This window comes from Aotus nancymaae, unplaced genomic scaffold (assembly GCF_030222135.1).
Source record: "Aotus nancymaae isolate 86718 unplaced genomic scaffold, 86718_ANA_hifiasm-v0.15.2.pri h1tg000073l, whole genome shotgun sequence".
Classification (NCBI taxonomy): Eukaryota; Metazoa; Chordata; class Mammalia; order Primates; family Aotidae; genus Aotus; species Aotus nancymaae.
In genome coordinates, this window is record NW_026988488.1 from 325,735 (window position 1) to 347,632 (window position 21,898).

Consider the following 21,898-nt stretch of genomic DNA (forward strand, 5'->3'; position numbering starts at 1 on the left):
CATAGGGTGTACAGAGAAACATCTGCCTCTAAAACCAAAACGAAGCTATCTAACTGAATGGTTGTCAATGTGTGCATTCAACTGACAGAGTTAAACTCATGTGTGGATTCAGCAGTTTGCAAACCCTTTCTGTGCAGAATCCCAAAACTGGCATTTCCAGCCCAATACTGCCAAAAGCAAGAAACAACAGTAAGACTTCGCCTAAAACTCAGGAGAAACGATTCCTTGAAACTGCTCTGCTGTGCGTTCGTTCACCTAAGAGAGTTGAATCTATGTTTAGATTCAGCGAGTTAGAAACACGTTTCTTGTAGGAGCTGCGTTGGGATATTCCCGAATGAATGGGACCATAGGCTGTACAGAGGAACATGTGCATCGAAAACCAAAACGGAGCTATCTAACTGAATGGTTGTCAATGTGTGCATTCAACTGACAGAGTTAAACTCTTGTGTGGACTCAGCAGTTTGCAAACCCTATCTGTGCAGAAACCCAAAACTGGCATTTCCAGTCCAATACTGCCAAATGCAATAAACAGCAGTAAGACTTCGTCTAAAACTCAGGAGAAACGTTTCCTTGAAACTGCTCTGCTGTGCGTTCGTTCACCTAAGAGAGTTGAGTCTATGTTTAGATTCAGCGAGTTAGAAATACGTTTTTTCTAGGAGCTGAGTTTGAATATTCCCGTCTGAATGGGACCATAGGCTGTAAAGAGAAACATCTGCTTCTAAAACCAAAACGAAGCTATCTATCTAACTGAATGGTTGTCAAAGTGTGCATTCAACTGACAGAGTTAAACTCATGTGTGGATTCAGCAGTTTGCAAACCCTTTCTGTGCAGAATCCCAAAACTGGCATTTCCAGCCTAGTAAAGGCATAGGTACGAAGCAGCAGTAAGACTTCATCTAAAACTCAGGAGAAACGTTTCCTTAAAACTGCTCTGCTGTGCGTTCGTTCACCTAAGAGAGTTGAATCTATGTTTACATTCAGCGAGATAGAAACAAGTTTCTTCTATTAGCTGCGTTGGGATATTCCCGAGTGAATGGGACCGCAGGCTGTACAGAGAAATATCAGCTTCTAAAACCAAAACGGAGCTATCTAACTGAATGGTTGTCAATGTGTGCATTCAACTGACAGAGTTAAACTCATGTGTGGATTCAGCAGTTTGCAAACCCTTTCTGTGCAGAATCCCAAAACTGGCATTTCCAGCCCAATACTGCCAAATGCAAGAAACAGCAGTAAGACTTCGTCTAAAACTCAGGAGAAACGTTTCCTTGAAACTGCTCTGCTGTGCGTTCGTTCACCTAAGAGAGTTGAATCTATGTTTAGATTCAGCGAGTCAGAAGCACGTTTCTTCTAGGAGCTGAATTTGAATATTCCCGAGTGAATGGGGCCATAGGCTGTACAAAGAAACATGTGCTTTGAAAACCAAAACGAAGCTATCTAACTGAATGGTTGTCAATGTGTGCATTCAACTGACAGAGTTAAACTCGTGTGTGGATTCAGCAGTTTGCAAACCGTTTCTGTGCAGAATCCCAAAACTGGCATTTCCAGCCCAATACCGCCAAATGCACGAAACAGCAGTAAGACTTCGTCTAAATCTCAGGAGAATCGTTTCCTTGAAACTGCTCTGCTGTGCTTTAGTTCACCTAAGAGAGTTGAATCTATGTTTACTTTCAACGAGTTAGAAACACGTTACTTCTAGGAGCTGCGTTGGGATATTCCCGAGTGAATGGGACCATAGAGTGTACAGAGAAATATCTGCTCCTAAAACCAAAACGAAGCTATCTAACTGAATGGTTGTCAAAGTGTGCATTCAACTGACAGAGTTAAACTCAAGTGTGGATTCAGCAGTTTGCAAACCCTTTCTGTGCAGAATCCCAAAACTGGCATTTCCAGCCTAATAAAGGCTTTGGAACGAAACAGCAGTAAGACTTCGTCTAAAACTCAGGAGAAACGTTTCCTTGAAACTGCTCTGCTGCGCGTTCGTTCACCTAAGAGAGTTGAATCTATGTTTAGATTCAGCGAGTTAGAAACACGTTTCTTCTAGGAGCTGAATTTGAATATTCCCGAGTGAATGGGGCCATAGGCTGTACAAAGAAACATCTGCTTCTAAAACCAAAACGAAGCTATCTAACTGAATGGTTGTCAATGTGTGCATTCAACTGACAGAGTTAAACTCATGTGTGGATTCAGCAGTTTGCAAACCCTTTCTGTGCAGAATCCCAAAACTGGCATTTCAAGCCCAATACCGCCAAATGCACGAAACAGCAGTAAGACTTCGTCTAAATCGCAGGAGAAAGGTTTCCTTGAAACTGCTGTGCTGTGCTTTAGTTCACCTAAGAGAGTTGAATCTATGTTTACTTTCAACGAGTTAGAAACACGTTACTTCTAGGAGCTGCGTTGGGATATTCCCGAGTGAATAGGACCATAGGGTGTACAGAGAAACATCTGCTTCTAAAACCAAAACGAAGCTATCTAACTGAATGGTTGTCAAAGTGTGCATTCAACTGACAGAGTTAAACTCATGTTTGGATTCAGCAGTTTGCAAACCCTTTCTGTGCAGAATACCAAAACTGGCATTTCCAGGCTTTTAAAGGCTTTGGAACAAAACATCAGTAAGACTTCGTCTAAAACTCAGGAGAAACTTTTCCTGGAAACTGCTCTGCTGTGCGTTCGTTCACCTAAGAGAGTTGAATCTATGCTTAGATTCAGCGAGTTAGAAATACGTTTCTTCTAGGAGCTGCGTTGGGATATTCCCGAGTGAATGGGACAATTGGCTGTACAGAGAAATATCTGCTTCGAAAACCAAAATGAAGCTATCTAACTGAATGGTTGTGAAGGTGCGCATTCACCTGACAGAGTTAAACTCATGTGTGGATTCAGCAGTTTTCAAACCCTTTCTGTGCAGAATCCCAAAACTGACATTTCCAGCCTAATAAAGGCTTTGGAACAAAACATCAGTAAGACTTCGTCTAAAACTCAGGAGAAACGTTTCCTTGATACTGCTCTGCTGTGCGTTCATTCACCTAAGAGAGTTGAATCTATGTTTAGATTCAGCGAGTTAGAAACACATTTCTTCTAGGAGCTGCGTTGGGATATTCCCGAGTGAATGGGATCATAGGCTGAACAGAGAAACATCTGCTTCTAAAACCAAAACGAAGCTATCTAACTGAATGGTTGTCAAAGTGTGCATTCAACTGACAGAGTAAAACTTATGTGTGGATTCAGCAGTTTGCAATCCTTTCTGTGCAGAATCCCAAAACTGGCATTTCCAGCCTAATAAAGGCATAGGTACGAAGCAGCAGTAAGACTTCATCTAAAACTCAGGAGAAACATTTCCTTGAAACTGCTCTGCTGTGCGTTCGTTCACCTAAGAGAGTTGAATCTATGTTTACATTCAGCGAGATAGAAACAAGTTTCTTCTAGTAGCTGCGTTGGGATATTCCCGAGTGAATGGGACCACAGGCTGTACAGAGAAATATCAGCTTCTAAAACCAAAACGGAGCTATGTAACTGAATGGTTGTCAATGTGTGCATTCAAGTGACAGAGTTAAACTCATGTGTGGATTCAGCAGTTTGCAAACCCTTTCTGTGCAGAATCCCACAACTGGCATTTCCAGCCCAATACTGCCAAATGCAAGAAACAGCAGTAAGACTTCGTCTAAAACTCAGGAGAAACGTTTCCTTGAAACTGCTCTGCTGTGCGTTCGTTCACCTAAGAGAGTTAAATCTATGTTTAGATTCAGCGAGTTAGAAACACGTTTCTTCTAGGAGCTGAATTTGAATATTCCCGAGTGAATGGGACCATAGACTGTTCAAAGAAACGTCTGCTTCTAAAACCAAAACGAAGCTATCTAGCTGAATGGTTGTCAATGTGTGCATTCAACTGACAGAGTTAAACTCATGTGTGGATTCAGCAGTTTGCAAACCCTTTCTGTGCAGAATCCCACAACTGGCATTTCCAGCCCAATACTGCCAAATGCAAGAAACAGCAGTAAGACTTCGTCTAAAACTCAGGAGAAACGTTTCCTTGAAACTCCTCTGCTGTGCGTTCGTTCACCTAAGAGAGTTGAATCTATGTTTTGATTCAGCGAGTTAGAAACACGTTTCATCTAGGAGCTGCGTTGGGATATTCCGAGTGAATGGGACCATAGGCTGTACAGAGAAACATCTGCTTCTAAAATCAAAATGAAGCTATCTAACTGAATGGTTGTCTATGTGTGCATTCAACTGACAGAGTTAAACTCATGTGTGGATACAGCAGTTTGCAAACCCTTTCTGTGCAGAATCACAAAACTGGCATTTCCAGCCTAATAAAGGCATAGGTACGAAGCAGCAGTAAGACTTCATCTAAAACTCAGGAGAAACGTCTCCTTAAAACTGCTCTGCTGTGCGTTCGTTCACCTAAGAGAGTTGAATCTATGTTTACATTCAGCGAGATAGAAACAAGTTTCTTCTAGTAGCTGCGTTGGGATATTCCCGAGTGAATGGGACCACAGGCTGTACAGAGAAATATCAGCTTCTAAAACCAAAACGGAGCTATGTAACTGAATGGTTGTCAATGTGTGCATTCAACTGACATTTTTAAACTCATGTGTGGATTCAGCAGTTTGCAAACCCTTTCTGTGCAGAATCCCAAAACTGGCATTTCCAGCCCAATACTGCCAGATGCAAGAAACAGCAGTAAGACTTCGTCTAAAACTCAGGAGAAACGTTTCCTTGAAACTGCTCTGCTGTGCGTTCGTTCACCTAAGCGAGTTGAATCTATGTTTAGATTCAGCGAGTTAGAAACACGTTTCTTCTACGAGCTGCGTTGGGATATTCCCGAGTGAATGGGACCATTGGCTGTACAGAGAAACATCTGCTTCGAAAACCAAAATGAAGCTATCTAACTGAATGGTTGTCAATGTGTGCATTCAACTGACAGAGTTAAACTCATGTGTGGATTCAGCAGTTTGCAAACCCTTTCTGTGCAGAATCCCAAAACTGGCATTTCCAGCCCAATACTGCCAAATGCAAGAAACAGCAGTAAGACTTCGTCTAAAACTCAGGAGAAACGTTTCCTTGAAACTGCTCTGTTGTGCGTTCGTTCACCTAAGAGAGTTGAATCTATGTTTAGATTCAGCGAGTTAGAAGCACGTTTCCTCTAGGAGCTGCGTTGGGATATTCCCGAGTGAATGGGACCATAGGCTGTACAGAGAAACATGTGCTTTGAAAACCAAAACGGAGCTATCTAACTGAATGGTTGTCAATGCGTGCATTCAACTGACAGAGTTAAACTCATGTGTGGATACAGCAGTTTCCAAACACTTGCTGTGCAGAATCCCAAAACTGGCATTTCCAGCCCAATACTGCCAAATGCAAGAAACAGCAGTAAGACTTCGTCTAAAACTCAGGGGAAACGTTTCCTTGAAACTGCTCTGCTGTGCGTTCGTTCACCTAAGAGAGTTGAATCTATGTTTAGATTCAGCGAGTTAGAAACACGTTTCTTCTAGGAGCTGAATTTGAATATTCCCGAGTGAATGGGACCATAGGCTGTACAAAGAAACATCTGCTTCTAAAACCAAAACGAAGCTATCTAACTGAATGGTTGTCAATGTGTGCATTCAACTGACAGAGTTAAACTCATGTGTGGATTCAGCAGTTTGCAAACCCTTTCTGTGCAGAAACCAAAAACTGGCATTTCCAGCCCAATACCGCCAAATGCACCAAACAGCAGTAAGGCTACGTCTATACTCAGGAGAAACGTTTCCTTGAAACTGCTCTGCTGTGCGTTCGTTCACCTAAGAGAGTTGAGTCTATGTTTAGATTCAGCGAGTTAGAAATACGTTTTTTCTAGGAGCTGAGTTTGAATATTCCCGTCTGAATGGGACCATAGGCTGTAAAGAGAAACATATGCTTCTAAAACCAAAACGAAGCTATCTATCTAACTGAATGGTTGTCAAAGTGTGCATTCAACTGACAGAGTTAAACTCATGTGTGGATTCAGCAGTTTGCAAACCCTTTCTGTGCAGAATCCCAAAACTGGCATTTCCAGCCTAGTAAAGGCATAGGTACGAAGCAGCAGTAAGACTTCATCTAAAACTCAGGAGAAACGTTTCCTTAAAACTGCTCTGCTGTGCGTTCGTTCACCTAAGAGAGTTGAATCTATGTTTACATTCAGCGAGATAGAAACAAGTTTCTTCTATTAGCTGCGTTGGGATATTCCCGAGTGAATGGGACCGCAGGCTGTACAGAGAAATATCAGCTTCTAAAACCAAAACGGAGCTATCTAACTGAATGGTTGTCAATGTGTGCATTCAACTGACAGAGTTAAACTCATGTGTGGATTCAGCAGTTTGCAAACCCTTTCTGTGCAGAATCCCAAAACTGGCATTTCCAGCCCAATACTGCCAAATGCAAGAAACAGCAGTAAGACTTCGTCTAAAACTCAGGAGAAACGTTTCCTTGAAACTGCTCTGCTGTGCGTTCGTTCACCTAAGAGAGTTGAATCTATGTTTAGATTCAGCGAGTTAGAAGCACGTTTCTTCTAGGAGCTGAATTTGAATATTCCCGAGTGAATGGGGCCATAGGCTGTACAAAGAAACATGTGCTTTGAAAACCAAAACGAAGCTATCTAACTGAATGGTTGTCAATGTGTGCATTCAACTGACAGAGTTAAACTCGTGTGTGGATTCAGCAGTTTGCAAACCCTTTCTGTGCAGAATCCCAAAACTGGCATTTCCAGCCCAATACCGCCAAATGCACGAAACAGCAGTAAGACTTCGTCTAAATCTCAGGAGAATCGTTTCCTTGAAACTGCTCTGCTGTGCTTTAGTTCACCTAAGAGAGTTGAATCTATGTTTACTTTCAACGAGTTAGAAACACGTTACTTCTAGGAGCTGCGTTGGGATATTCCCGAGTGAATGGGACCATAGAGTGTACAGAGAAATATCTGCTCCTAAAACCAAAACGAAGCTATCTAACTGAATGGTTGTCAAAGTGTGCATTCAACTGACAGAGTTAAACTCAAGTGTGGATTCAGCAGTTTGCAAACCCTTTCTGTGCAGAATCCCAAAACTGGCATTTCCAGCCTAATAACGGCTTTGGAACGAAACAGCAGTAAGACTTCGTCTAAAACTCAGGAGAAACGTTTCCTTGAAACTGCTCTGCTGCGCGTTCGTTCACCTAAGAGAGTTGAATCTATGTTTAGATTCAGCGAGTTAGAAACACGTTTCTTCTAGGAGCTGAATTTGAATATTCCCGAGTGAATGGGGCCATAGGCTGTACAAAGAAACATCTGCTTCTAAAACCAAAACGAAGCTATCTAACTGAATGGTTGTCAATGTGTGCATTCAACTGACAGAGTTAAACTCATGTGTGGATTCAGCAGTTTGCAAACCCTTTCTGTGCAGAATCCCAAAACTGGCATTTCAAGCCCAATACCGCCAAATGCACGAAACAGCAGTAAGACTTCGTCTAAATCGCAGGAGAAAGGTTTCCTTGAAACTGCTGTGCTGTGCTTTAGTTCACCTAAGAGAGTTGAATCTATGTTTACTTTCAACGAGTTAGAAACACGTTACTTCTAGGAGCTGCGTTGGGATATTCCCGAGTGAATAGGACCATAGGGTGTACAGAGAAACATCTGCTTCTAAAACCAAAACGAAGCTATCTAACTGAATGGTTGTCAAAGTGTGCATTCAACTGACAGAGTTAAACTCATGTTTGGATTCAGCAGTTTGCAAACCCTTTCTGTGCAGAATACCAAAACTGGCATTTCCAGGCTTTTAAAGGCTTTGGAACAAAACATCAGTAAGACTTCGTCTAAAACTCAGGAGAACCTTTTCCTGGAAACTGCTCTGCTGTGCGTTCGTTCACCTAAGAGAGTTGAATCTATGCTTAGATTCAGCGAGTTAGAAATACGTTTCTTCTAGGAGCTGCGTTGGGATATTCCCGAGTGAATGGGACCATTGGCTGTACAGAGAAATATCTGCTTCGAAAACCAAAATGAAGCTATCTAACTGAATGGTTGTGAAGGTGCGCATTCACCTGACAGAGTTAAACTCATGTGTGGATTCAGCAGTTTTCAAACCCTTTCTGTGCAGAATCCCAAAAATGACATTTCCAGCCTAATAAAGGCTTTGGAACAAAACATCAGTAAGACTTCGTCTAAAACTCAGGAGAAACGTTTCCTTGCTACTGCTCTGCTGTGCGTTCATTCACCTAAGAGAGTTGAATCTATGTTTAGATTCAGCGAGTTAGAAACACATTTCTTCTAGGAGCTGCGTTGGGATATTCCCGAGTGAATGGGATCATAGGCTGAACAGAGAAACATCTGCTTCTAAAACCAAAACGAAGCTATCTAACTGAATGGTTGTCAAAGTGTGCATTCAACTGACAGAGTAAAACTTATGTGTGGATTCAGCAGTTTGCAATCCTTTCTGTGCAGAATCCCAAAACTGGCATTTCCAGCCTAATAAAGGCATAGGTACGAAGCAGCAGTAAGACTTCATCTAAAACTCAGGAGAAACGTTTCCTTGAAACTGCTCTGCTGTGCGTTCGTTCACCTAAGAGAGTTGAATCTATGTTTACATTCAGCGAGATAGAAACAAGTTTCTTCTAGTAGCTGCGTTGGGATATTCCCGAGTGAATGGGACCACAGGCTGTACAGAGAAATATCAGCTTCTAAAACCAAAACGGAGCTATGTAACTGAATGGTTGTCAATGTGTGCATTCAAGTGACAGAGTTAAACTCATATGTGGATTCAGCAGTTTGCAAACCCTTTCTGTGCAGAATCCCACAACTGGCATTTCCAGCCCAATACTGCCAAATGCAAGAAACAGCAGTAAGACTTCGTCTAAAACTCAGGAGAAACGTTTCCTTGAAACTGCTCTGCTGTGCGTTCGTTCACCTAAGAGAGTTGAATCTATGTTTAGATTCAGCGAGTTAGAAACACGTTTCTTCTAGGAGCTGAATTTGAATATTCCCGAGTGAATGGGACCATAGACTGTACAAAGAAACGTCTGCTTCTAAAACCAAAACGAAGCTATCTAACTGAATGGTTGTCAATGTGTGCATTCAACTGACAGAGTTAAACTCATGTGTGGATTCAGCAGTTTGCAAACCCTTTCTGTGCAGAATCCCACAACTGGCATTTCCAGCCCAATACTGCCAAATGCAAGAAACAGCAGTAAGACTTCGTCTAAAACTCAGGAGAAACGTTTCCTTGAAACTCCTCTGCTGTGCGTTCGTTCACCTAAGAGAGTTGAATCTATGTTTTGATTCAGCGAGTTAGAAACACGTTTCTTCTAGGAGCTGCGTTGGGATATTCCGAGTGAATGGGACCATAGGCTGTACAGAGAAACATCTGCTTCTAAAATCAAAATGAAGCTATCTAACTGAATGGTTGTCTATGTGTGCATTCAACTGACAGAGTTAAACTCATGTGTGGATACAGCAGTTTGCAAACCCTTTCTGTGCAGAATCACAAAACTGGCATTTCCAGCCTAATAAAGGCATAGGTACGAAGCAGCAGTAAGACTTCATCTAAAACTCAGGAGAAACGTCTCCTTAAAACTGCTCTGCTGTGCGTTCGTTCACCTAAGAGAGTTGAATCTATGTTTACATTCAGCGAGATAGAAACAAGTTTCTTCTAGTAGCTGCGTTGGGATATTCCCGAGTGAATGGGACCACAGGCTGTACAGAGAAATATCAGCTTCTAAAACCAAAACGGAGCTATGTAACTGAATGGTTGTCAATGTGTGCATTCAACTGACAGAGTTAAACTCATGTGTGGATTCAGCAGTTTGCAAACCCTTTCTGTGCAGAATCCCAAAACTGGCATTTCCAGCCCAATACTGCCAGATGCAAGAAACAGCAGTAAGACTTCGTCTAAAACTCAGGAGAAACGTTTCCTTGAAACTACTCTGCTGTGCGTTCGTTCACCTAAGCGAGTTGAATCTATGTTTAGATTCAGCGAGTTAGAAACACGTTTCTTCTACGAGCTGCGTTGGGATATTCCCGAGTGAATGGGACCATTGGCTGTACAGAGAAACATCTGCTTCGAAAACCAAAATGAAGCTATCTAACTGAATGGTTGTCAATGTGTGCATTCAACTGACAGAGTTAAACTCATGTGTGGATTCAGCAGTTTGCAAACCCTTTCTGTGCAGAATCCCAAAACTGGCATTTCCAGCCCAATACTGCCAAATGCAAGAAACAGCAGTAAGACTTCGTCTAAAACTCAGGAGAAACGTTTCCTTGAAACTGCTCTGTTGTGCGTTCGTTCACCTAAGAGAGTTGAATCTATGTTTAGATTCAGCGAGTTAGAAGCACGTTTCCTCTAGGAGCTGCGTTGGGATATTCCCGAGTGAATGGGACCATAGGCTGTACAGAGAAACATGTGCTTTGAAAACCAAAACGGAGCTATCTAACTGAATGGTTGTCAATGCGTGCATTCAACTGACAGAGTTAAACTCATGTGTGGATTCAGCAGTTTGCAAACACTTGCTGTGCAGAATCCCAAAACTGGCATTTCCAGCCCAATACTGCCAAATGCAAGAAACAGCAGTAAGACTTCGTCTAAAACTCAGGGGAAACGTTTCCTTGAAACTGCTCTTCTGTGCGTTCGTTCACCTAAGAGAGTTGAATCTATGTTTAGATTCAGCGAGTTAGAAACACGTTTCTTCTAGGAGCTGAATTTGAATATTCCCGAGTGAATGGGGCCATAGGCTGTACAAAGAAACATCTGCTTCTAAAACCAAAACGAAGCTATCTAACTGAATGGTTGTCAATGTGTGCATTCAACTGACAGAGTTAAACTCATGTGTGGATTCAGCAGTTTGCAAACCCTTTCTGTGCAGAATCCCAAAACTGGCATTTCCAGCCCAATACCGCCAAATGCACGAAACAGCAGTAAGACTTCGTCTAAATCTCAGGAGAAAGGTTTCCTTGAAACTGCTGTGCTGTGCTTTAGTTCACCTAAGAGAGTTGAATCTATGTTTACTTTCAACGAGTTAGAAACACGTTACTTCTAGGAGCTGCGTTGGGATATTCCCGAGTGAATAGGAAGATAGGGTGTACAGAGAAACATCTGCTTCTAAAACCAAAACGAAGCTATCTAACTGAATGGTTGTCAAAGTGTGCATTCAACTGACAGAGTTAAACTCATTTTTGGATTCAGCAGTTTGCAAACCCTTTCTGTGCAGAATACCAAAACTGTCATTTCCAGGCTTATAAAGGCTTTGGAACAAAACATCAGTAAGACTTCGTCTAAAACTCAGGAGAACCTTTTCCTGGAAACTGCTCTGCTGTGCGTTCGTTCACCTAAGAGAGTTGAATCTATGCTTAGATTCAGCGAGTTAGAAATACGTTTCTTCTAGGAGCTGCGTTGGGATATTCCCGAGTGAATGGGACCATTGGCTGTACAGAGAAACATCTGCTTCGAAAACCAAAATGAAGCTATCTAACTGAATGGTTGTGAAGGTGTGCATTCACCTGACAGAGTTAAACTCATGTGTGGATTCAGCAGTTTTCAAACCCTTTCTGTGCAGAATCCCAAAACTGACATTTCCAGCCTAATAAAGGCTTTGGAACAAAACATCAGTAAGACTTCGTCTAAAACTCAGGAGAAACGTTTCCTTGAAACTGCTCTGCTGTGCGTTCATTCACCTAAGAGAGATGAATCTATGTTTAGATTCAGCGAGTTAGAAACACATTTCTTTTAGGAGCTGCGTTGGGATATTCCCGAGTGAATGGGACCATAGGCTGTACAGAGAAACATCTGCTTCTAAAACCAAAACGAAGCTATCTAACTGAATGGTTGTCAAAGTGTGCATTCAACTGACAGAGTTAAACTCATGTGTGGATTCAGCAGTTTGCAAACCCTTTCTGTACAGAATCCCAAAACTGGCATTTCCAGCCTAATAAAGGCATAGGTACGAATCAGCAGTAAGACTTCATCTAAAACTCAGGAGAAACGTTTCCTTAAAACTGCTCTGCTGTACGTTCGTTCACCTAAGAGAGTTGAATCTATGTTTACATTCAGCAAGATAGAAACAAGTTTCTTCTAGTAGCTGCGTTGGGATATTCCCGAGTGAAAGGGACCACAGGCTGTACAGAGAAATATCAGCTTCTAAAACCAAAACGGAGCTATCTAACTGAATGGTTGTCAATGTGTGCATTCAACTCACAGAGTTAAACTCATGTGTGGATTCAGCAGTTTGCAAACCCTTTCTGTGCAGAATCCCAAAACTGGCATTTCCAGCCCAATACAGGCAAATGCAAGAAACAGCAGTAAGACTTCATCTAAAACTCAGGAGAAACGTTTCCTTGAAACTGCTCTGCTGTGCGTTCGTTCACCTAAGAGAGTTGAATCTATGTTTAGATTCAGCGAGTTAGAAACACGTTTCTTCTAGGAGCTGAATTTGAATATTCCCGAGTGAATGGGACCATAGGCTGTACAAAGAAACATCTGCTTCTAAAACCAAAACGAAGCTATCTAACTGAATGGTTGTCAATGTGTGCATTCAACTGACAGAGTTAAACTCATGTGTGGATTCAGCAGTTTGCAAACCCTTTCTGTGCAGAATCCCAAAACTGGCATTTCCAGCCCAATACTGCCAAAAGCAAGAAACAACAGTAAGACTTCGCCTAAAACTCAGGAGAAACGATTCCTTGAAACTGCTCTGCTGTGCGTTCGTTCACCTAAGAGAGTTGAATCTATGTTTAGATTCAGCGAGTTAGAAACACGTTTCTTGTAGGAGCTGCGTTGGGATATTCCCGAGTGAATGGGACCATAGGCTGTACAGAGGAACATGTGCTTCGAAAACCAAAACGGAGCAATCTAACTGAATGGTTGTCAATGTGTGCATTCAACTGACAGAGTTAAACTCTTGTGTGGACTCAGCAGTTTGCAAACCCTATATGTGCAGAATCCCAAAACTGGCATTTCCAGTCCAATACTGCCAAATGCAATAAACAGCAGTAAGACTTCGTCTAAAACTCAGGAGAAACGTTTCCTTGAAACTGCTCTGCTGTGCGTTCGTTCACCTAAGAGAGTTGAGTCTATGTTTAGATTCAGCGAGTTAGAAATACGTTTTTTCTAGGAGCTGAGTTTGAATATTCCCGTCTGAATAGGACCATAGTGTGTACAGAGAAACATCTGCTTCTAAAACCAAAACGAAGCTATCTATCTAACTGAATGGTTGTCAAAGTGTGCATTCAACTGACAGAGTTAAACTCATGTGTGGATTCAGCAGTTTGCAAACCCTTTCTGTGCAGAATCACAAAACTGGCATTTCCAGCCTAATAAAGGCATAGGTACGAAGCAGCAGTAAGACTTCATCTAAAACTCAGGAGAAACCTTTCCTTAAAACTGCTCTGCTGTGCGTTCGTTCACCTAAGAGAGTTGAATCTATGTTTACATTCAGCGAGATAGAAACAAGTTTCTTCTATTAGCTGCGTTGGGATATTCCCGAGTGAATGGGACCACAGGCTGTACAGAGAAATATCAGCTTCTAAAACGAAAACGGAGCTATCTAACTGAATGGTTGTCAATGTGTGCATTCAACTGACAGAGTTAAACTCATGTGTGGATTCAGCAGTTTGCAAACCCTTTCTGTGCAGAATCCCAAAACTGGCATTTCCAGCCCAATACTGCCAAATGCAAGAAACAGCAGTAAGACTTCGTCTAAAACTCAGGAGAAACGTTTCCATGAAACTGCTCTGCTGTGCGTTCTTTCACCTAAGAGAGTTGAATCTATGTTTAGATTCAGCGAGTTAGAAACACGTTTCTTCTAGGAGCTGAATTTGAATATTCCCGAGTGAATGGGGCCATAGGCTGTACAAAGAAACATGTGCTTTGAAAACCAAAACGAAGCTATCTAACTGAATGGTTGTCAATGTGTGCATTCAACTGACAGAGTTAAACTCGTGTGTGGATTCAGCAGTTTGCAAACCCTTTCTGTGCAGAATCCCAAAACTGGCATTTCCAGCCCAATACCGCCAAATGCATGAAACAGCAGTAAGACTTCCTCTAAATCTCAGGAGAATCGTTTCCTTGAAACTGCTCTGCTGTGCTTTAGTTCACCTAAGAGAGTTGAATCTATGTTTACTTTCAACGAGTTAGAAACACGTTACTTCTAGGAGCTGCGTTGGGATATTCCCGAGTGAATGGGACCATAGAGTGTACAGAGAAATATCTGCTCCTAAAACCAAAACGAAGCTATCTAACTGAATGGTTGTCAAAGTGTGCATTCAACTGACAGAGTTAAACTCATGTGTGGATTCAGCAGTTTGTAAACCCTTTCTGTGCAGAATCCCAAAACTGGCATTTCCAGCCTAATAAAGGCTTTGGAACGAAACAGCAGTAAGACTTCGTCGAAAACTCAGGAGAAACGTTTCCTTGAAACTGCTCTGCTGTGCATTCGTTCACCTAAGAGAGTTGAATCTATGTTTAGATTCAGCGAGTTAGAAACACGTTTCTTCTAGGAGCTGAATTTGAATATTCCCGAGTGAATGGGGCCATAGGCTGTACAAAGAAACATCTGCTTCTAAAACCAAAACGAAGCTATCTAACTGAATGGTTGTCAAAGTGTGCATTCACCTGACAGAGTTAAACTCATGTGTGGATTCAGCAGTTTTCAAACCCTTTCTGTGCAGAATCCCAAAACTGACATTTCCAGCCTAATAAAGGCTTTGGAACAAAACATCAGTAAGACTTCGTCTAAAACTCAGGAGAAACGTTTCCTTGAAACTGCTCTGCTGTGCGTTCATTCACCTAAGAGAGTTGAATCTATGTTTAGATTCAGCGAGTTAGAAACACGTTTCTTCTAGGAGCTGCGTTGGGATATTCCCGAGTGAATGGGACCATAGGCTATACAGAAAAACATCTGCTTCTAAAACCAAAACGAAGCTATCTAACTGAATGGTTGTCAAAGTGTGCATTCAACTGACAGAGTAAAACTTATGTGTGGATTCAGCAGTTTGCAATCCTTTCTGTGCAGAATCCCAAAACTGGCATTTCCAGCCTAATAAAGGCATAGGTACGAAGCAGCAGTAAGACTTCATCTAAAACTCAGGAGAAACGTTTCCTTGAACCTGCTCTGCTGTGCGTTCGTTCACCTAAGAGAGTTGAATCTATGTTTACATTCAGCGAGATAGAAACAAGTTTCTTCTAGTAGCTGCGTTGGGATATTCCCGAGTGAATGGGACCACAGGCTGTACAGAGAAATATCAGCTTCTAAAACCAAAACGGAGCTATGTAACTGAATGGTTGTCAATGTGTGCATTCAACTGACAGAGTTAAACTCATGTGTGGATTCAGCAGTTTTCAAACCCTTTCTGTGCAGAATCCCAAAACTGGCATTTCCAGCCCAATACTGCCAAATGCAAGAAACAGCAGTAAGACTTCATCTAAAACTCAGGAGAAACGTTTCCTTGAAACTGTTCTTCTGTGCGTTCGTTCACCTAAGAGAGTTGAATCTATATTTAGATTCATCGAGTTAGAAACACGTTTCTTCTAGGAGCTGAATTTGAATATTCTCGAGTGAATGGGACCATAGGCTGTACAAAGAAACATCTGCTTCTAAAACCAAAACGAAGCTATCTAACTGAATGGTTGTCAATGTGTGCATTCAACTGACAGAGTAAAACTCATGTGTGGATTCAGCAGTTTGCAAACCCTTTCTGTGTAGAATACCGAAACTGGAATTTCCAGCCCAATACCGCCAAATGCACGAAACAGCAGTAAGACTTCGTCTGAAACTCAGGAGAAAGGTTTCCTTGAAACTGCTCTGCTGTGCGTTCGTTCACCTAAGAGAGTTGAATCTATGTTTAGATTCAGCGAGTTAGAAACACGTTTCTTCTAGGAGCTGCGTTGGGATATTCCGAGTGAATGGGACCATAGGCTGTACAGAGAAACATCTGCTTCTAAAAGCAAAATGAAGCTATCTAACTGAATGGTTGTCTATGTGTGCATTCAACTGACAGAGTTAAACTCATGTGTGGATTCAGCAGTTTGCAAACCCTTTCTGTGCAGAATCCCAAAACTGGCATTTCCAGTCCAATACAGCCAAATCCAAGAAACAACAGTAAGACTTTGCTTAAACTCAGGAGAAACGTTTCCTTGAAACTGCTCTGCTGTGCGTTCGTTCACCTAAGAGAGTTGAATCTATGTTTAGATTCAGCGAGTTAGAAGCACGTTTCTTCTAGGAGCTGCGTTGGTATATTCCCGAGTGAATGGGACCATAGGCTGTACAGAGAAACATCTGCTTCTAAAATCAAAATGAAGCTATCTAACTGAATGGTTGTCAATGTGTGCATTCAAGTGACAGAGTTAAACTCATGTGTGTTTTCAGCAGTTTGCAAACCCTTTCTGTGCAGAATCCCAAAACTGGCATTTCCAGCCCAATACTGCCAAATGCAAGAAACAACAGTAAGACTTCGCCTAAAACTCAGGAGAAACGTTTCCTTGAAACTGCTCTGCTGTGCGTTCGTTCATCTAAGAGAGTTGAATCTATGTTTAGATTCAGCGAGTTAGAAACACGTTTCTTCTAGGAGCTGCGCTGGGATATTCCCGAGTGAATGGGACCCGAGGCTGTACAGAGAAATATCTGCTTCTAAAACCATAACGGAGCTATCTAACTGAATGGTTGTCAATGTGTGCATTCAACTGACAGAGACAAACTCATGTGTGGATTCAGCAGTTTGCAAACCCTTTCTGTGCAGAATCCCAAAACTGTCATTTTCAGCGCAATACCGGCATATGTACGATACAGCAGTAAGACTTCGTCTACAACTCAGGATAAACGTTTCCTTGAAAATACTCTGATGTGCGTTCATTCACCTAAGAGAGCTGAATCTATGTTTAGATTCAGCGAGTTAGAAAAACGTTCCGTCTAGGATCTGCGTTAAGATATTCCCGACTGAATTTGACTATAGGCTGTACAGAGAAACATCTGCTTCTAAAACCAAAACGGAGCTATCTAACAGAATGGTTGTCCATGTGTGCATTCAACTCACAGAGATAAACTCATGTGTGGATTCAGCAGTTTCCAAACCCTTTCTGTGCAGAATCCCAAAACTGTCATTTCCAGACCAATACCGGCAAAAGCACGAAACAGCAGTAAAACTTCTTTTAAAACTCAGGAGGAACGTTTCCTTGAAACAGCTCTACTGTGCGTTCATTCACCTAAGAAACTTGAATATATGTTTAGATTCAGCGAGTTAGAAACACGTTTCTTCTAGGAGCTGCGTTGGGATATTCCCGAATGAATGGGACCATAGACTGTACAGAGAAATATCTGCTTATAAAACCAAAACGGAGCTATCTAACTGAATGGTTGTCATTGTGTGCATTCAACTGACAGAGTTAAACTCATGTGTGTATTCAGCAGTTTGCAAACCCTTTCTGTGCAGAATCCCAAAACTGGCATTTCCAGCCCAATACCGGCATATGTACGAAACAGCAGTAAGACTTCGTCTACAACTCAGGATAAACGTTTCCTTGAAACTGCTCTGCTGTGCGTTCGTTCAGCTAAGAGAGTTGAGTCTATGTTTAGATTCAGCGAGTTACAAACACGTTTCTTCTGGGAACTGCGTTGGGATATTGCCGAGTGAACTTGACTATAGGCTGTACAGAGAAACATCTGCTTCTAAAACCAAAACAGAGCTATCTAACAGAATGGTTGTCAATGTATGCATTCAACTGACAGAGACAAACTCATGTGTGGATTCAGCAGTTTGCAAACCCTGTCTGTGCAGAATCCCAAAACTGGCATTTCCGTCCCAATACCGGCCTATGTACGAAACAGCAGAAAGACTTCGTCTAAAACTCAGGAGAATCGTTTCCTTGAACTGCTCTGCTGTGCTTTAGTTCACCTAAGAGAACTGAATCTATGTTTAGATTCAGCGAGTTAGAAACACGTTCCTTCTAGGAGCTGCGTTAGGATATTCCCGAGTGAATGGGACCCTAGGCTGAACAGAGAAATATCTGCTTCTAAAACCATGACGGAGCAATCTAACTGAATGGTTGTCAATGTGTGCATTCAACTGACAGAGTCAAACTCATGTGTGGATTCAGCAGTTTGCAAACCCTTTCTGTGCAGAATCCCAAAACTGTCATTTCCAGGACAATAACGGCATATGTACGAAACAGCAGTAAGACTTCGTCTAAAACTCAGGAGAATCGTTTCCTTGAAACTGCTCTGCTGTGCGTTCCTTCACAAAAGAGAGTTGAATCTATATTTAAATTCACCGAGTAAGAAACACGTTTCTTCTAGGAGCTGCGTTGGGATATTTCCGAGTGAATGGGACCCTAGGCAGTACAGACAAATATCTGCTTCTAAAACCAAAACGGAGCTATCTAACGGACTGGTTGTCAATGTGTGCATTCAACTGACAGAGTCAAACTCATGTGTGGTTTCAGCAGTTTGCAAACCCTTTCTGTGCAGAATCCCAAAACTGACATTTCCAGCCCAATACCGGCATATGTACGAAACAGCAGTTAGACTTCGTCAAAAACTCAGGAGAAACGCTTCCTTGAAACTGCTCTGCTGTTCTTTAGTTCATCTAAGACAGTTGAATTTATGTTTGGATTCAGCGGGTTAGAAACACGTTCCTTCTAGGAGCTGTGTTAGGATATTCCCGAGTGAACTTGACTATAGGCTGTACAGAGAAACATCTGCTTCTAAAACCAAAACGGAGCTATCTAACAGAATGGTTGTCAATGTATGCATTCAACTGACAGAATCAAACTCATGTGTGGACTCAGCAGTTTGTAAACCCTTTCTGTGCAGAATACCAAAACTGGCATTTACAGCATAATAAAGGCACGGGTACAAAAGAGCAGTAAGACTTTGTCTAAAACTCAGGAGAAACGTTTCCTCGAAACTGCTCTGCTGTGCGTTCGTTCACCTAAGAGAGTTGAATCTATGTTTAGATTCACCGAGTTAGAAACACGTTTCTTTTGGAGCTGCGTTGGGATATTCCCGAGTGAATGGGACCATAGGCTGTACAGAGAAATATCTGCTTCGAAAACCAAAACGGAGCTATCTAACTGAATGGTTGTCAATGTGTGCATTCAACTGAGAGAGTCAAACTCATGTGTGGATACAGCAGTTCGCAAACCATTTCTGTGCAGAATCCCAAAACTGTCATTTCCAGCCCAATACCGGCATATGTACGAAACAGCAGAAAGACTTCGTCTAAAACTGAGGAGAAACGTTTTCTTGAAACTGCTCTGCTGTGCTTTAGTTCACCTAAGAGAGCTGAATCTGTGTTTAGATTCAGCGAGTTAGAAACACGTTCCTTCTAGGAGCTGCGTTAGGATATTCCCGAGTGAACTTGACTATAGGCTGAACAGAGAAACATCCTCTTCTAAAACCAAAACGGAGCTATCTAACAGAACGGTTTTCAATGTGTGCATTCAACTGACAGAGTTAAACTCATGTGTGGATTCAGCAGGTTCCAAACGCTTTCTGTGCAGAATCCCAAAACCGGCATTTCCAGCCCTATACCGGCAAATGCACGAAACAGCAGTAAGACTTCGTCTAAAACTCAGGAGAAACGTTTCCTTGAAACTGCTCTGCTGTGCGTTCGTTCACCTAAGAGAGTTGAATCTATGGTTAGATTCAGCGAGTTAGAAACACGTTTCTTCTAGGAGCTGCGTTGGGATATTCCCGAGTGAATGGGACCCAAGGCTGTACAGAGAAATATCTGCTTCTAAAACCATAACGGAGCTATCTAACTCAATGGTTGTCAATGTGTGCATTCAACTCACAGAGTTAAACTCATGTGTCGATTCAGCAGTTTCCGAACACTTTCTGTGCAGAATCCCAAAACTGGCATTTCCAGCCCTATACCGGCAAATGCACGAAACAGCAGTAAGACTTCGTCTAAAATTCAGGAGAAACGTTTCCTTCAAACTGCTCTGCTGTGCGTTCGTTCACCTAAGAGAGTTAAATCTATGTTTAGATTCAGCGAGTTAGAAAAACGTTTCTTCTAGGAGCTGCGTTGGGATATTCCCGAGTGAATGGGACCATAGGCTGTACAGAGAAACATCTGCTTCGAAAACCAAAACGGAGCTATATAACAGAATGGTTGTCAATGCATGCATTCAACTGACAGAGTCAAACTCATGTGTGGATTCAGCAGTTTGCAAACCCTTTCTGTGCAGAATCCCAAAACTGTCATTTCCAGCGCAATACCGGCATATGTACGAAACAGCAGTAAGACTTCATCAAAAACTCAGGAGAAAGGTCTCCTTGAAACTGCTCTGCTGTGCTTTAGTTCATCTAAGAGAGTTGAATCTATATTTAGATTCAGCGGGTTAGAAACACGTTCCTTCTAGGAGCTGCGTTAGGATATTCCCGAGTGAACTTGACTATAGGCTGTACAGAGAAACATCTGCTTCTAAAACCAAAATGGAGCTATCTAACAGAATGGTTGTCAATGTATGCATTCAACTGACAGAATCAAACTCATGTGTGGATTCTGCAGTTTGCAAACCCTTTCTGTGAAGAATCCCAAAACTGGCATTTCCAGCATAATAAAGCCACGGGTACAAAAGAGCAGTAAGACTTGGTTTAAAACTCAGGAGAAACGTTTCCCTGAAACTGCTCTGCTGTGCGTTCGTTCTCCTAAGAGAGTTGAATCTACGTTTAGATTCAGCGAGTTAGAAACACGTTGCTTCTTGGAGCTGCGTTGGCATATTCCCGAGTGAATGGGACCGTAGGCTGTACAGAGAAATATCTGGTTCTAAAACCAAAACGGAGCTATCAAATTGAATGGTTGTCAATGTGTGCATTCAACTGACAGAGATAAACTCATGTGTGGATTCAGCAGTTTGCAAACGCTTTCTGAGCAGAATCCCAAAACTGGTATTTCCAGCCCAATACCGGCATATGTACGAAACAGCAGTAAGACTTCGTCTAAAACTCAGGAGAAACGTTCCGTTGAAACTGCTCTGCTGTGCTTTAGTTCAGCTAAGAGAGCTGAATCTGTGTTTAGATTCAGCGAGTTAGAAACACGTTCCTTCTAGGAGCTGCGTTAGGATATTCCCGAGTGAAGTTGACTATAGGCAGTACAGAGAAACATCTGCTTCTAAAACCAAAACGGAGATATCTAACAGAATGGTTGTCAATATGTGCATTCAACTCACTGAGATAAACTCATGTGTCGATTCAGCAGTTTCCAAACCCTTTCTGTGCAGAATCCCAAAACTGGCTTTTCCATCCATAGACAGGCAAATGCACAAAACATCAGTAAGACTTCGTCTAAAACGCAGGAGAAACGTTTCCTTCAAACTGCTCTGCTGTGCGTTCGTTCACCTAAGAGAGTTGAATCTATGGTTAGATTCAGCGAGTTAGAAAAACATTTCTTCTAGGAGCTCCGTTGGGATATTCCCGAATGAATGGGACCATAGACTGTACAGAGAAATATCTGCTTCTAAAACCAAAACGGAGCTATCTAACAGAATGGTTGTCAAGGTGTGCATTCAACTGACAGATTCAAACTCATGTGTGGATTCAGCATTTTGCAAACCCTTTCTGTGCAGAATCCCAAAACTGGCATTTCCAGCCCAATACCGGCATATGTACGAAACAGCAGTAAGACTTTTTCTAAACCTCAGGAGAAACGTTTCCTTGAAACTGCTCTGCTGTGCTTTAGCTCATCTAAGAGAGTTGAATCTATGTTTAGATTCAGCGAGTTAGAAACACGTTCCTTCTAGGAGCTGCGTTAGGATATTCCCAAGTGAACTTGACTATAGGCTGTACAGAGAAATATCTGCTTCTAAAACCAAAACGGAGCTATATAACAGAATGGTTGTCAATGTATGCATTCAACTGACAGAGTCAAACTCATGTGTGGATTCAGCAGTTTGCAAACCCTTTCTGTGCAGAATCCCAAAACTGTCATTTCCAGC